The sequence below is a fragment of the Neofelis nebulosa genome, chromosome 17 (assembly GCF_028018385.1).
Source record: "Neofelis nebulosa isolate mNeoNeb1 chromosome 17, mNeoNeb1.pri, whole genome shotgun sequence".
Taxonomy (NCBI): Eukaryota; Metazoa; Chordata; class Mammalia; order Carnivora; family Felidae; genus Neofelis; species Neofelis nebulosa.
Genome location: NC_080798.1, coordinates 51628161 through 51644394, shown reverse-complemented (window position 1 = coordinate 51644394; position 16234 = coordinate 51628161). Strand labels below are relative to the sequence as shown.

The 16234-nt window shown below is 39.6% G+C and overlaps 1 long non-coding RNA gene across 1 annotated transcript in view; it reads right to left on the bottom strand.

Annotated features, from left to right (window-relative positions):
• LOC131499273 (uncharacterized) overlaps positions 1 to 935 on the bottom strand; it is a 55225-nt gene extending 54290 nt beyond the window's left edge. Inside the window, exon 1 of the long non-coding RNA XR_009255783.1 lies at positions 832 to 935. This is a non-coding gene — a long non-coding RNA (uncharacterized LOC131499273). The remainder of the gene's footprint in view (positions 1 to 831) is intronic.
• Between the last annotated feature and the right edge of the window lie 15299 nt (positions 936 to 16234).

Sequence of the window (16234 nt, the reverse complement as noted above, 5' to 3'; positions counted from 1 at the left end):
CTCACTCCCTCTCTCAAAAATAAAAAAAAGATAATTTGAATAGTCCAATAATCCTAGCCAAATCTGGTGGCAAATTTAGGTGGTTTTACTGCCGGGTTAAATCTAAATTCACACATGATGTAATTCCTATGTTATTCTAAACAATTGTAGTCCACAGAGAAAGATTAAAGATCCCTAATTCATAGTTATCAAGTATTGTAAAGATAGCACACAAGAGAAAATAAGATGAATTCCAATTACAAACATAGAAGCAACTATTTCAAATAAATTATTAGAAGTCTGAATCCAGCTATTCATTTATAAAATTATGATATAAACAAATGGGATTAATTTCAGTAATGTAAGAACTTCAGAAATACGAACTTTATCAACGTATTTCATTACAACAAACTAAAGGGTAACAATAGATGTTGAAAGCTATTCAATAAATTATAGAGCTACTGTGAATAACTACAGGGAGAGTAGAAGGAAACCACTTAAACAAATGCTATTTACTGAAAAGAGCAAACAATATTTTGAAGGGTATAATATTAAGACCATTTACCATTAAAAACTGGAATTAGTACTGATCACTTCTCGTATTCACTCATTGAATCTTCCCATTGGCCCTCTGAGGAGGACCATTAATGCCCCCAGTTTAAAGACAGACAAAGCGAGGCGTAAAGTGGTTAAGGTAACTTACTCAAGCCAGCTAGCAGTGAGGCAGGATCTGTACTCACGCAAACTGGTTCCACAGTAACCACCCCCCTCCGCATTCAAGATGGTTTATTCCTTTTCCTGCCCACTCAGGCCCGCCTCCCCAGCCGCCGGCCACGGCTTCTGCGCCAGCACCTTCACTCCGGAGCCCGAGGAGTCACTGTGCCACCCATTGCACCACTACGTGGCGGCGGGCCTGCAGGCTTCCCTTCATTCCCGGCGTCCACGTGTACTTCCGAATCAGCTTCCGCCCGCGCTCCAGGGTGACCCCTAGGCCCACTGCATTCTGCATGACGTCGCAGCACGCCGTCCCGCGCTAAGGCTCTCAAGCACTGACGGGCCACCGGCGCATGCGCAGCTCTCACAGCTCAGTGAGCCCTGCGTGGTGCACGGAGCCTTCGAGCGGCGTGCGGAGCATGCGCGTCAGGTCTGACATGCGCAGTGGTTTTCCTCCTTTACTCCTCCGCAGGCTGCGGAGGCTTTTCAGGCTCGAGGGCTGAGGTCTTTGGGGGAGCAGTGACGGGACTCTGAAGCTGGAAACGCATTGTTCTTGTCCTTGCTAGGGGGTTGAGCATCATCTGGGCAGCTCCTGCAGGCGGGCTTCTGCAGGAAGGGGTTGGACGAAGGCTACCTCCCATCAGGGAAGCCGGCACCTGCTCCTGTGTCGCAGGCCGCGCGGCAGCCCTTTCTGTTGCTCTCAACGGGCTCCCCGCTGCTCTCGTGGGCCTGCAGCTGCCAGCGATCTCCTCCGGGTTGGTGCAGAATGTGCTCCAGGATAGCCTCGCGCTCGTGCAGGCAGCATTTGGCTCGACAACAGGGTCGTGGCAAGGCCGCAGAGTTGCAGCCGCACTCGAAATTGTAGACTTCAGTCCGGCTCTGTTAGAAGGTCTGGGTCCCGAGGCCTGAGGCTGCTGTGTCCCTCTCAAGGTAAGTACAGACGGGGCCTGCAAGGCCGTTTTTGCTGTGCGGGGCCGTCCTCACGATTCCTTGTTTTTTTTTTCCCCAGCTTCTTCACCTGTTCCCCTACAATGGAAAGGCACCAGAGAATTTTGTCTCCTATTAATTTAGCTAGCTTTCTTTGGATTGGCGTTTTCATACTGCATCTTGTTCCATCTTTTTACTTTTAACTTATCTGTTCTTTATACCGAAAGGTGGTATTTTGTGGATGACAAATAGTTCTTGCTTTTTCTCCTGTTTGACCATCTCTGTTATTTGCTTGGAGTGCTTAGACAATTAACAGTTAATGTTACTATTAGTATGGGGGGATTTAAATTTCCCATCTTGCTACAAGTTTTCTGTTAGTTCCCTCTGTTCTTGGATCCTTTCTCTCCCCCTTTTCTGCCTGCCTTTGGACTAGTACAGTTGGTTTTTTTTTTTTTTTTTTTTTAATCCCTGTGTTCTGATAAGGTCACCATGTATCCAGATGAGCAAAGCCTTGTCCTTATAAAATAATTGTTTTTCTAGGTATGCAAACTGTTTGCCTGGATAGAATGAATTGCAAGAATTTCCTAAAGATAATAGTGAAATATTGTTATTATTAATATAATTAATATGTTACTCTTAGGCTGCAGTCCTTTTGCGTGCGCCTCTCATGGAGCAAATAGTTACATTTTGTTGACTCAGGTCACCTTCGCTCTCAGCCCAAATAGCTAAGTTTAACATACCCACAGGGTAGGCAAATGGATAAAGTATGACATTGTTACACACTTGAGTATTATGCAGGAGTGAAAATTAATGTAGCATTATGAATTAACATGAAAATGATGAATCTCAAAAGCTGAAAAAAGCAAGTTGTTAATGAATCCATACAGTAAGAAATCATTGATGTGAATTCAAGAACACATAAGTGACAGAACTACAAATATAAACAGAGGAATGGTGAAAACGAAATTCAGAATAGTCCCTCACCCTTTCTTTCACAAGATAAAATAAGAGGAAGATAGCATCAGGAAGTGTCACAGTGAAAGCTTAAATAGTATTGCCGTTTGTTGACATGAGTGGACTATTCATGGTTCTTCAATTAAAACTTGTTTAAACAAGTATAAAGTATATTTTTTTAATTTAAAAAATATTAACATAGGGGTTCCTTGTTGCCTAAGTCGGCTAAGCGTCCAACTTCAGCTCGGGTGATGATCTCATGGCTCGAGAGTTCGAGTCCTGCGTCGGGCTCTGTGCTGATAGCTCAGAGCCTGGAGCCTGCTTCAGATTCTGTGTCTCCATCTCTCTCTGCCCCTCTCCTGCTGGCAATCTGTCTCTCTCTCTCTCAAAAATAAACATTAAAAAATTTAAAAATAAAAATATCCATTAATATAAAAAGGCAAAATGCTAAATGTGTATAGTGCTCAAAACATACTTCATTACCCTCTTCCCTTTTCCAATCAAGTATCACCTGGCATTCAGTCACCAGTAAATCAGGGCATTTCCAAATTGCCTTCACACCCAGTTTTGTCTCTGCAAAATAAGGAGAAACATTTTATGATCACTAAAGTTCCTTACAGATTTTATAACTACATTTGTACCTGCCAAGAAAGTCCCCAAAACCAAAAAGCAAAAGTAGAGTCTATCAGTTACTTATTTTGATCTTTTTTTTTTTTTTGAGCAGCAGCTAATGCAATATGAACAAGAAATATTTATGATAAACATTGGAGAAAAGAGACGTGATTATAAAATTTAAAAAAAACCCATGAAACTTAAGAAAAGAATTTGATAAAGTACTGAACAAAATATAGGAAGTATTAAGTGCTAAGAAGAAAAATGAGTAAGAGGTGTGTTAGAGATTGTCTGTGAAGAGGTTGCATAGTTTCAAGGTAATCAAAGAAGGTGTGTCTGAAGATATATTTTTGCAAGACCTTGAATGATTAATTCTGTCTTGAACCAGCGTTGGAGGATGAGTGTCGGATCCAAACAAACTTCTGGCCAGCTGTGCGTGGGTGCAGAGAAGGAGATGTTCGGTTTAAAGGACGTCAGAGACACATAACTGTTGTCAGGGGAAGGTTAGAAAAACTGGCTTTCCCAGCTTCCAGCCGTTCTCCTGATGACGGTGCACTGACTGATGGTGAGCCAGGACAGGAGACGGGAATGGTCTTTGCAAATCTCAGATTTATCTTTAGTTTGGGAGAAGAACAAAGTCCCCTACATAAGCCTGCTGGTTTTGGATATGTCGGAAAGGTCCTTTTCCTGCAAGCAAGATGAAACATTCCAACAGCCAGTGACCACAGGGGGCAAACCTTTTGTCCAGTAAAGTAGGTTTATTGACTTCATGCAATGAGGGAGGGTGTGCTAGGTGAGTCCTGAAGTGTGTGTTAGTAAGAAGGAGCAGGGAGAGAGTTTTATTTATTTATTTTTTATGAGGCTTGTGCTTGTGTGAGATGATTTTCAGGAAGGGTTAGACCAAGCAGGAATCATCTCTGAATTGTTTGCTATCATAGAAGCTGCAAAGCTGGGCTGAGGACATCTTTTGTAAAAGAAAAAAAAAACCCCAAAAACTTAGTAGCCCTCAAAGAAGAGGGTCATTATGATATTCTACAGCTGCAGCATGACCTTTGGAGAAATATTCTTTAATGTTAACTTTGCAGTTGGCTTTATTGTGTCTGTTATCACAATCTGTTTAATGGCAGGCCTGATATTTAATGCCTTAGAGAAAAAGTGTAAAATGTCCCTGACATTTTTAGGAAATCAGGGCCGTGATCAATAGTGTTTTTTAGCCCCATTGTGCTTGAAGTCAGCAGAAGGAACCTACAGAATAGCTGTAGGCTGGCTTAAGTTAGATTGACTATCTTCCATCCAAGTCAGACTGACTCTAGAGTCTGACTTGGAATGGCCTGTTTTGCTGAACTGCAAATGGAATCTAAATACTTTTTTTTTTTTTTGATTGAACTAAAATTTTTTTTCAAAAACATTACCCAATGAAAAACAACAAATTAGTTCAAATGAAAATTTAACCAATCTAACTTCAAAAAATTTTTAATTTTTAGTTATTGTAAAAACATAACATTAAATTTACCATCTGAATCATTTTTAAGTGTGTAGTTCAGTAGTGTTAAGTGTATGTATATTCACATCATAGTCACAAAAAATCTTTAGAACTTTTTCGTTTTTCCACATTGAAACTTAATGTCCACTGAACGCTACCTCCCATTCCCTCTCTCCTCAGCCCTTGGTAACCACCTTTCAATTTTCTTTTTCTGTGGTTTTGACTATTTCAGGTGTTCACATGCATAGAATTCTATAGTATTTGTCCTTGTGCCCTTGACTTACTTCATTTAGCCTAAATGTTCTCAAGGTTAATCCATGTTCAAGTCTGACCAGATTTCCTTCCTTTTTAAGGCTGCATAGTACTCGCTTGTATGTAAAAACCACATGTTCTTTGTCTCTTTACCTGTCTGTGGATATTTGGGTTGCTGCCACCTCTTGGCTATTGTGCATAATACTGTGATGAATACGGCTGCATAGGTATCTCTTCAAGATTCTAGGATTGCTGGGTCAGATGGTAATTCCAGTTTTAATTTTCTGAGGCACCTTCGTATTTTCCATAATGGCACACCATTCTGCATTCCCACCGACAGTGTACAAGGGTTCTAACTTCTCTGCATCCTTGCAAATACTTGTTTTCTGCTTTTTAGAGACTGGCACTCTTGATGGATGTCATTGTGGTTTTGATTCACATTCCCTAATATTAGTTACATTGAGCATCTTGTCATGTGCTTATTGATCATTTGCTTGTCTTTGGAGAAATATCTGTTCAAGTTCTTTGCCCATTTTTAATTAGGTTATTAACTTTTGTTGTTGAGTTGTAGAAGCTCCTTACATATTCAGTATATTAACCTCTATCAAATATATGACTAGCAATTATTTTCTCTCATAACACTCTGTTAATTGCTTGTTTTGATATGAAGAAGTTTCTGAATTTGGTGTAGTCCAATTTGTCTAGTTTTTCTTTTGTTGCTTGTGCTTTTGGCATCATATCCAAGAAGTCATTACCCAATTCAATGTCCCAAAGCTCTTTTCCTGTGTTTTTCTTTTAGGAATTTAATAGTTTCAGGCCTTACATTTAGGTTTTTAATCCATTTTGAATAAATTTTTGTGTGTTATGTTATTGGTGACACAAATTGCTTCTTTCTATATTGCATATATATTAACATAGATTTATAATGACTTCTTATGCTTTTAAAAAATACTCTGTACATGTTGATGAAGGATTTACTCATCTACCCTACAACACCACAGGCTTCTCTATTTGTCTGTATGTTTATCCCTACAGGACCCTGACGAGAGAGTGGAAGGAGAGTGTTGTGAATTACCTACCTGCTGGGTTTTGATGTGGTCGGCTTCATGCTCACCTATGGTGCAGGAGTCTTTTAATTAGTTTCTGCATTTCACACTGAGGTATTTTGTTGGTTTGTTGCTGTTAAATCCGTGTTTCTGGATAAAGGAGAGTGTAGGGCTTCCTATTCCACTATCTTGCTGATGTTACTCCTCCCAAATCTGCTTTTTAAAACCAAAACCTACAAACACTCCACTCGGTTTAGTTGAAGATCTTTAGCACAGAGTTTGTAGAAAATCTCTGGTTGGGAATGTCTGGAAGAGAGTTAAAGAATGTATACCAAAATACATCCAAGGTTTTTTTTGTTTTTTTTTTTAATTTTTTTTTTTTCAACATTTTTTATTTATTTTGGGACAGAGAGAGACAGAGCATGAACGGGGGAGGGGCAGAGAGAGAGGGAGACACAGAATCGGAAACAGGCTCCAGGGTCCGAGCCATCAGCCCAGAGCCTGACGCGGGGCTCGAACTCACGGACCGCGAGATCGTGACCTGGCTGAAGTCGGACGCTTAACCGACTGCGCCACCCAGGCGCCCCATATCCAAGTTTTTTAAGCAGACACAGAATGCTTGGTTCCTCCCTTCCTCCTTGTCTTCATAAATATAATGGAAGATATTTTCCAATTTCATGCCAAGTGCTGGGTAGAGGAAGAGGAATGGCATGATCCATATCCATACTTTACAGATTTATAAACTGAAATTCAAAAAATTTAAAGAAATTAACCGAGATATACATCTGGTAATTGACCAAGCTAGAATTTCGATTCTTGCCTCTCCTTCAAGAAAACCTTTGTTGGAGAGAAACCAACACTTTGACCCAACTATTTAGGTATTTCCTGGGTTTTTTCCCCTCAGGCAGTCCTCTTTCCTCTTTAAAGTTTGTTTTTTTCCCCTTTCTCTCCTCTGCACCTCTGTCTGATGGCCCATTCTCCGTTGTCACCCTCCTTCAGTTAGAATCCCAACATGGATATTTATGAAGGAATGATGGATACAAGAAAGCTGTCCTTGGCTTGCTCTGGATTCTAAGGGAAAATTAGGCTTCAGGGAAGAACAGAGCATTGGCTGAGCTGATGTATGATTTCCAGGAAAGTAGCTTACATATTTTCTTGGTTCTGGACTTATATTCCTGTTTATAAAGTGAAGGCTAGTGAGACTGCCCTCCCAGTGAGAACATCTACCCTTGAGATTGATAAAAACCCAGTCGAGGCAGCACAATTTCAAAGAGCAGCATCATTGAGCATCCCTGCAGTTTTCAATTAGGAGGTTACTGGGAATGTAGCTATCACTGTAGAAAACAATCTTTGAACGTCCACTTGAGTACAGATGGCTAGCCTGGGAGACCAGTAGGGTATCGGGTAGTTATTATTGGAAGAAACACCACCTATTATTTTCCTCTCCTAATAAGGTGTTTGAGCAGATAGATGAAATGAGAACTAGGTTCAGAGTGCTGCTTTTGAAGACCATCAACCAAGAAAAGGATAATCCTGTGTTTGCATCCAAACTGGAGAAAACAGTAATGTGGCAGGAAGCTTTGTTCTTTGCTCGCTTATTTTGTTTTTGTTTTGGTTCTGAGGTAAAATCTAATGAGGGAATAAAATGCAGGGGAGTGAAAAAATACTTGATTGAATATTTCCTTTTCCTCTTCCTTCCTGTAAGTGGCTGCTCACAGAGAGAGCACTTAATGAACTATGGCAACAGATGCCTGCTCTGTTATGCATTTCTCCAGTTTATAAAGATGAGCAGACATGAGGAATGGATAATGTTTTTCTCTAGCCAATCCAGAATCGAGAGGACTTCAGCTGCCTTGAAGGAAGGGTGATCCTCTCTGGACGGGGATGATACTCTGTGGGCAGATGAAGAAGATTTGCTATCAGAGAGGGTTGGCTTAAATTGGAGTACACCTTGGAGAAAGGGAATGTCCTCGGGCATTGTTGGAAACAGAAATGGACAAGGAAGGCCAATGCAACAGGTAGTCTGATGTTGTAATCCTGGATGGGGAAGGCAGTGGGAAGTGGATGAGCCAGAAATTTAAGAGGGAAATGTGGAAGTGAAAGGGCCATGTGGACAACGATAAGCTCCACGTGTTCCTCGAAGTTTATACAGTTGTGTACATGCATAAGGCTGTGTATGCTTAGGGTTCACCAGGGAGGGTCCTAGCATTTTACTTGTTTCTGGCTGAAGCCAATGCCTTGCGTGTGTGCAAAGGTGATATAATAAGGCTCAGTACTTATAAATTACTTGAATTATTACTATATTTCTCAACCCAGGTACAGATGCATTGGCAAAGAGTAGCCAAAACTTTTACTGGCTCCATGTGTTTGAGCACAACCTGTAATGAATCATTGGCTGACTCCTAAGCACTGCTGACCCAGACACCTCTGGAAAGCCATTAAGAATAAAAACTAAAACCAATATTAAAAAAAAAAAAAAGTGAGCAGAGAACATTGTCCACACACTGCAGGTCAGACAGACTCTATGGGGTTAATCCTAAACAAAGACAAACAACAAACAAGAACAAAAAAATCCGTATCAGGACATCATAATCCAGATTTGTTATACACTATTATCTAAAAGTTACAGTTCTCAACAAAATTTGTGACATGTACAAATAAATAGGAAAGTGTGACCTATACACAGGGAAGACAATTAGTCAGTAGAGTCTGTTTTTGAGGGATCCTGACATTGGACTTAGAAGCCAGACTTCAAAGTAGCTATTATAAATAAGCTCATAGAACTAATGGAAAGCATGTTTTAGTACATAAAGTAAAGTATGAGGACACTGATTCATCTGATAAATGATCCTAATGAAAAGACAGAGAAGTTATTTTAAAAGGAACCAAATAGATATTCTGAAATTGAAAAATACAGTAACTAAATGAAAAATTCACAGAAGGTGCTCGACAGCAGACCTAAGACAGCAGAAGAAAGAATAAGAAAACGTGAAGATATAGCAATAGAATTCATCCAAAGGGTGCCTGGTGGCTCAGTCAGTTGAGTGTCTGACTCTAGATTTCAGCTCAGGTCATGATGTCATGGTTCGTGGGCTCAAGCCCCACATTGGGCTTTGCGCTGACAGCACAGAGTCTGCTTGGGATCCCCTCTCTCTCTCTCTGCCCCTCTCCTGCTTGCGTGCTGTCTCAAGATAAATAAATAAACTTTAAAAAAGAGCTCCTTATGGGAAAAGATATTTTCAAATGACATATTGGACAAAGGGCTAGTATCCAAAATCTATAAAGAGCTCACCAAACTCCACACCCGAAAAACAAATAATCCAGTGAAGAAATGGGAAGAAAACATGAATAGACACTTCTCTAAAGAAGACATCCGGATGGCCAACAGGCACATGAAAAGATGCTCAACGTCGCTCCTCATCAGGGAAATACAAATCAATACCACACTCAGTTACCACCTCATGCCAGTCAGAGTGGCTAAAACGAACAAATCAGGGGACTATAGATGCTGGCGAGGATGTGGAGAAATGGGAACCCTCTTGCACTGTTGGTGGGAATGCAAACTGGTGCAGCCACTCTGGAAAACAGTGTGGAGGTTCCTCAGAAAATTAAAAATAGATCTACCCTATGACCCAGCAATAGCACTGCTAGGAATTTACCCAAGGGATACAGGAGTACTGATGCATAGGGGCAGCACTCTCAACAATAGCCAAATTATGGAAAGAGCCTAAATGTCCATCAACTGATGAATGGATAAAGAAATGGTGGTTTATATACACAATGGAATACTACGTGGCAATGAGAAAGAATGAAATATGGCCTTTTGTAGCAAGGTGGATGGAACTGGAGAGTGTGATGCTAAGTGAAATAAGTCATACGGAGAAAGACAGATACCATATGTTTTCACTCATATGTGGATTCTGAGAAACTTAACAGAAGTCCATGGGGGAGGAGAAGAAAAGAAAAAGAGGTTAGAGTGGGGGAGAGCCAAAGCATAAGAGACTCTTAAAAACTGAGAACAAACTGAGGGCTGATGTGGGGCGGGAGGGAGGGGAGGGTGGATGATGGGTATTGAGGAGGGCACCTTTTGGGATGAGCACTGGGTGTTGTATGGAAACCAATTTGACAATAAATTTCATATTAAAAAAAAGATACAGGAAAAAAATCCGCTGATCCCATAGTATAATAAATAAATGTGATTTCTTCAGAAAAAAAATAAAAAAGAGCTCCTTAAAAAAATAGAATTCATCCAATCTGAATAAATTCATCCAATCTGAAATTCATCCAATTTCAGAATTCATCCATTCTGAAAAAAATGCACGAGACCTGTGAGGCATGGCATCATCACGCAACCAGTGTATGCATAAGGGGAATTCCAGAAAGAGAAAAAGGAGAGAGAGAAATGAGTCAAACATGTATTTGAATAAATAATGGCTGATATCTTCCCACCTTTGCTGAAAAAAAATTACACCTACTTAGTAAACACTTGACAGACTCTTACAATCTTCACATGGAAATTACAAGATGGTCCAGTCATTTCATCTGTAGGAATCTACCCTAGAGAGGATGTATGTCCACACAAGGACTTTTATACCTTATTCATAAAAGCCTATGATGACTGTGGTGGAGAAACCCTGAGTAGTGCATGGCACAGTTTTCACATGAGGCTTTACTTCTGACAAGCAGTGGCTGTGGCAGAACCACAGAGGGGTTCCCTCCCAGCTCCTGCCTCAGACCCAACCGTGGTGGGGGTTGGTGGGGGGAGACCTCAGGATCACCAGAGCAGATTTCAAATTAACAGTTTTTATAGTGCTAACTTCCTCATCTTACATGATAGAACAGATATTTGTACACCAGTGTTCACAGTAGCATTTTCGCTGTAGCGAAAAGGTGAAAACATTACTGAAACGTTTGTTGACAGGTGAATTGATAAAACAAAATGTGTGTGTGTGTGTGCGCGTGCGTGTGTGCATGCGTATACATCCTTTAAAGGGCGTGAAGTTTTGACACATGCTATAATGCAGATGAACCTTGAGAACATTATGCTAAGTGAAATAAGCTAGACACAAAAGGACAAATATTGTATGCTTCCACTTACTGAGCCTCCTAGAAACAGAAAATAAGAGTGGTGGTGGTTGGTAGAGGCTGGAGGAAGGAAGGAAGGAATGGGGAGTTACTGTTTCATGGTTACACAGTTTCAGTTTGGGAAGATGAAAAAGTTCTGGAGATGGAAGGTGATGATGTTTATCGCTTCTCCACCTTTTGGCTAAGATCAAGTGGAAGGTGATGATGTTTGCACAACATGTAAAGGTACCTCATGCCACTGTAGTCAACACTTAAAAATAAAATGATAAATTTTATGTATATTTTACCACAATAAAAAAACCCCTAAAAAGTAAAAAGAAAGAAGGCAGTCCTTTCTCCCACCATAATAAATTGCACGCAAAATCAACCTGCCCCACAAAAACAACAAAGTAATCACAAGGAGAAACTTGGTTTTGTTTGTATTGTGGACAAGTGTGGCCGAATAGTGTACTAGTGTTTTTAGGGATAAAAAGTTGCCAGGTGAAAAAAAAGTAACCAAATAATTTTGAGGAATCTGGAAATGTTTTGGGGGCAGTAAGCATTGTAGGGATGAGGCAAAAATACATGTATGCTGTAAACACTAAAATATGCAACTATATATTTCCAGTGCTTTCTTTCCCTTCCTCACCCACATGAGTTTTCAAGTGTCCATTAGCCACTGTGGGTCTGCATAAGGTTAGCCATCATCAAGGAGTGTTTAGAGCGACAAGTAGGGAGTGCTTTTGTGGATCCATTCCATTTACAACCCAAGAAAGGATAGGGAACTAACAAGAGTATTTGTTACGTAAAATATGTTACCTTGGAGTTGAATTTTACAGTTTTATCCCAGACACTCTACATGTTTCTCTTCTGTTTTAAAGTTTATTTATTTTTGAGAGAGAGAGAGAGAGAGAGAGAGAGAGGGAGGCAGGCATGAAGAGAGAGAGTAGGAGAGGGGCATAAAGAGAGTCCCAAACAGGGATTCTGTCAGCACGGAGCCCAATGCTGGCTTGAACTCATGAACTGTGAGATCGTGACCTGAGCTGAAATCAAGAGTCAGAGTCGGACGCTTAACAGACCAAGCCACCCAGGCACCCCTTCCCTTCCCTTCCCTTTTAAAGGAATCAGATTTGTATGGTGGAAAGAACATGGATTTAAGAGCCATATAGTTGCCTCTCTATTAATGTGGTAACCTTGAACTTCTCAGTATCAGTTTCTTCATTTGTAAGCTGGTGGAAATGACACTGACCTTTCAGGGTTTCTTTGAGGAGTAAATGAGATAAGGAAATTGCCGAACCTACGAGCCTGACACACAGCAAATATTGAGTAAATGCTAGTTTGTCTCCCGTCCTCTCCCTTCCCCTCTTCACGATTGATCAAGATGTCAGGGGTGTGGGTGTTAGTTTGGAAGGCGTAATGTGGAGTGCTGGGTAAAAATGTGAGTAATAATGAATGCCAGCTGTCAGAAATGGAGCCCCAGCTCAGCAATCTGCCAGCTGTGTAACCTCAGGCATGTTTCTCTAATCTCTCATTTTTCTCAGGAATATAATGCGGCATATAAAATTATAAATGTACTCTACATTTTTTATGGAAACAGTGTGAACCAGAATTTATCAGAATTTCTGTGTTTGTAAGGCACTCTTCTGTAATAGTGCTGCAAACAGAAGGTACATCTATAAGTGAAGTCGCATGTCTTATGAATACAAACTATCAAAACTAAAAAAAAAAAAAAATTCAGTCAGCCGTGCTAGAGGAAAGACTAAATTAACATTCTATTCTCTCTAGAGAAAGTGAAATTACAGAATTGTTGCCATGTAAGAAAGCAATCAGAGTATACAGGTTACAAAAAGAGAAACAAGCCAAAAAATATTTTCTGGGTGCGTTTTAGGCACCCAATTAATACAACTGTCATGTGTCTGCATTTTGTAATAATAGTGGTGTTTTTCAGATTTTTATAGATAATTTCTCTGTAATTTCTCATTCTAAATAAGCACACGCATTTGTCCACAGTTCTTATATTCTTTTTCTTAAATTGGACACCGTAATTTGCTCCTGGGATTGCCTCTTACCAGATTCTCATTCAAGCAAGTTGATGGAGTCAGAGCCCAGACTAAAGCAGGTGGTTTGGGGCCATCCAAGGCGAGGAGAATTCTACCCACAGAATTCTGTTTTTCTAGAACTATCCCCAAAACCTCAGGTGATGAAAATAAACAAAAGAAAAAATAATTCCATGACTGTTCTTTGAAGTTTTATTATTATTTTCACATTTTGAGACTTTTTTTTTTTTTTATGCCTGGCACTGTGACCACTCCACATGCATTATCTCACCTAATAACCACAGCTCTATGGGGTACATGCTGTTATTATCTCAACATAATAAGTGAAGAAAATGAGGTTTGGAAAGATAAGCCCCTGTGCACCGTCTCCAGGCTAGAGACCCCATTATCAGGTGTTTGGGAAGCAGGACAAGAGCAGAGATTATGACAAGTCAAGAGGGCGGTAGGCATTCCTGCCTGTTGAAGACACGTGTGGCCACATTACTTGGCGAGTGGCTGCGTGCTATTTTCCGCTTGTACTTGTGCTGTTGGTTGATGATTGAGGAGATGTGGAGGCTGCTACTGAGACTTGGGAAGCCTAAATTTTTCTAATTGCTAAATAGGGATGTGGCACTTTCACAAGCTTCCATTTTTCGCAACTAAAGAGGGCTTGTTGGGGGAAGGGTTCAGGGTTTTTTAGTGGTTTGTGATTTTAATATGAAAAAGTGCTTTCCGAAACTAGCATGTTTTTGTCATGATTAGAATGATCTTTCTACCTTATTTAATTTTTAAAAAACTTTAAATGCAAAGGCTCAACTTCCTTGACATTTCTATTTGATTAAAATGATTTACAAACTAAATAAACAAATGAGTGAATTAATCATACTAACTGCAATAATATTACCATTTTGTGACCCAGATTGAGGTCATTATATGTAAATGATGCAAAATGAAGAGAAGGGGGGTCCTGGTCCTCACATTTCTTTGGACAGTGAAAAATGATGTCACAAACCAGGCACTTTATTTTCTCAATTAATTTTTAGATTGTTTAATCTTTGCATAATTTATAACATGGACACACTTTTATGATGGAAAGTCAATAGGAACTTTTGTATAAGTTAAATGGTATATTAAAAATGAAAGCATATATGTATAAAAGAGGTGTATTTGGTTGTATAAATAGTTTGGCAGAGACATTTACAGAGTGATAATTTTAAGTTTCAGAAATAGCATTTAGTAGTCTTAAACTCTTCACAGTTCCTTTTTCGGAACTCACACCAACTAGGGAAATAGTATTTTCAAAAATCCCCATACAATCAACATCCATATTCAGCAAGGATCAACCTTGCATCCTTTTTTTTTTTTTTTTTGAAATCCCCTCATGTATTTTTACTGAAGTATTTTAAAGTGGGTTCCATATATCCTGTCATTGGATCCATTAGAAGTGGAGTTGATAACATGAAAGGCAAAGGTAATGCATTGATTCCTTAGATGACGGAGTTTAAAATCTGATTTAGGAGATTCTGCTTTGTACCGCAGACCTTGAAGCCAGTATATGGTGCATCTTGGTTTATAGTCAATCTCCTAAAGCCCTGGCCTATGCTTTTTATGGAAAGTAATAGAATAAAAACAATCACCATGGCTTGGAACATTGGAAGAAATGAATGGAGAAGTGTGTATGTGGGCAAGGAGGGTGCAGCAGCCCTGGATAGATTGGAGGGAGTTAAGAAGAGGACAGTGGATACACCTGAGACTTAGGAAAAGCTAATGGCATGGTGAGATGGTACCTAAGGAAGAGTAATGTGTATGTGTATGTATACGTGTATATATGTGTGTGTGTATATATATGTATATATATGTATGTGTATGTATATATATGTATATATATGTATGTGTATATATGTGTGTATACGTATAAGTACGTATGTGTATATATATATGTATATATACATATACATATATGATGAACCTGAGCGTAAATGGGATGATGGGGAACTTGGGTACTCTTGCCGGTAGTGCAGGTGTGAGTTTATGCAAAATCAGAGTAGCAGTTGTGGGAATCAAGAGAAGGAGGAAAATCTTCAGCTATAATCAGTAAATACACATTTTTTTTCTGACCTGAAAATAAAATCATTCAATAAAATTCTAATAGTGGTTAATTGGACAATATAGAAAAGTATGGAAAAGAAAACCATGTTTTCATAGCCCAAAGGTGATAACTCTTAACATTCTTCCTTGACTTTGTTTTTTTAATTAATAAGCCTTATTTTTAAGAGCAATTTTAGGTTCAAGGAAAAATTTAGCAGAAAGTAGAGAGTTGCCATACATGTATCCCTGTCCTCCCCACCCTACAATGACCCCAACTATCAACATCATATACCCGAGTGGTCCATGAGTCCATGCATTGTCCATGAGGCTGCATTGATATATCATTATCATCTAAAGTCCATAGTTTACATTAGGCTTCCAGTCTTGATGTTACACATTGTGGGTATATGTATAATGTATAACGTTTAATGACATGTATCTACTACTATAGTATCATATAGAATAGTTTCACTGCCAGGAAGATCTTCTGTGCTCCACTTATTCATCCCTCCCTTTCCCTTAATTCCGGATTTAGTCATATATTTGGAATCATACTTTATGTATCCTTTTCACATTTTCTTCTTTCCTATAGTAATATGCATTTGTTTCTTCCATGTCTTTTTATGGCTTGATAGATCATTTTTTTTTTTTAGCATTGAGTAATATTCCATTGTCTGGATGTATCACAATTTATTTGCTCATTGACCTACTGAAAGACATCTTGGTTGCTTCCAGGTTTTGGCATTTGTGAATGAAAGCGCTGCAAATGTAGGTGTGTAGACTTTTGTGTGGGCAAAAGCTTTTAACTGCTTTGGGTAAATACTAAGGACTATGATTTCTGGATTGTATGGTAGAGGTATGTTTAGTTTTCTAGGAAGCTATCAATTGTCTTCTAAAGTGTCCGTACTGTTTTACATTCCTGCTAGCAGTGGACGAGAGTTCCGGTTGCTCCACACCCTCGCAAACAGTTGGTTTTGTGTTCTGGATTTTAGCCATCCTGATAGATCTGCAGTGGTATCTTGTTTTCCTTCCCATTTTGCTGATGACAAATGATGTGTGGAGCATCTTTTCACATGCTT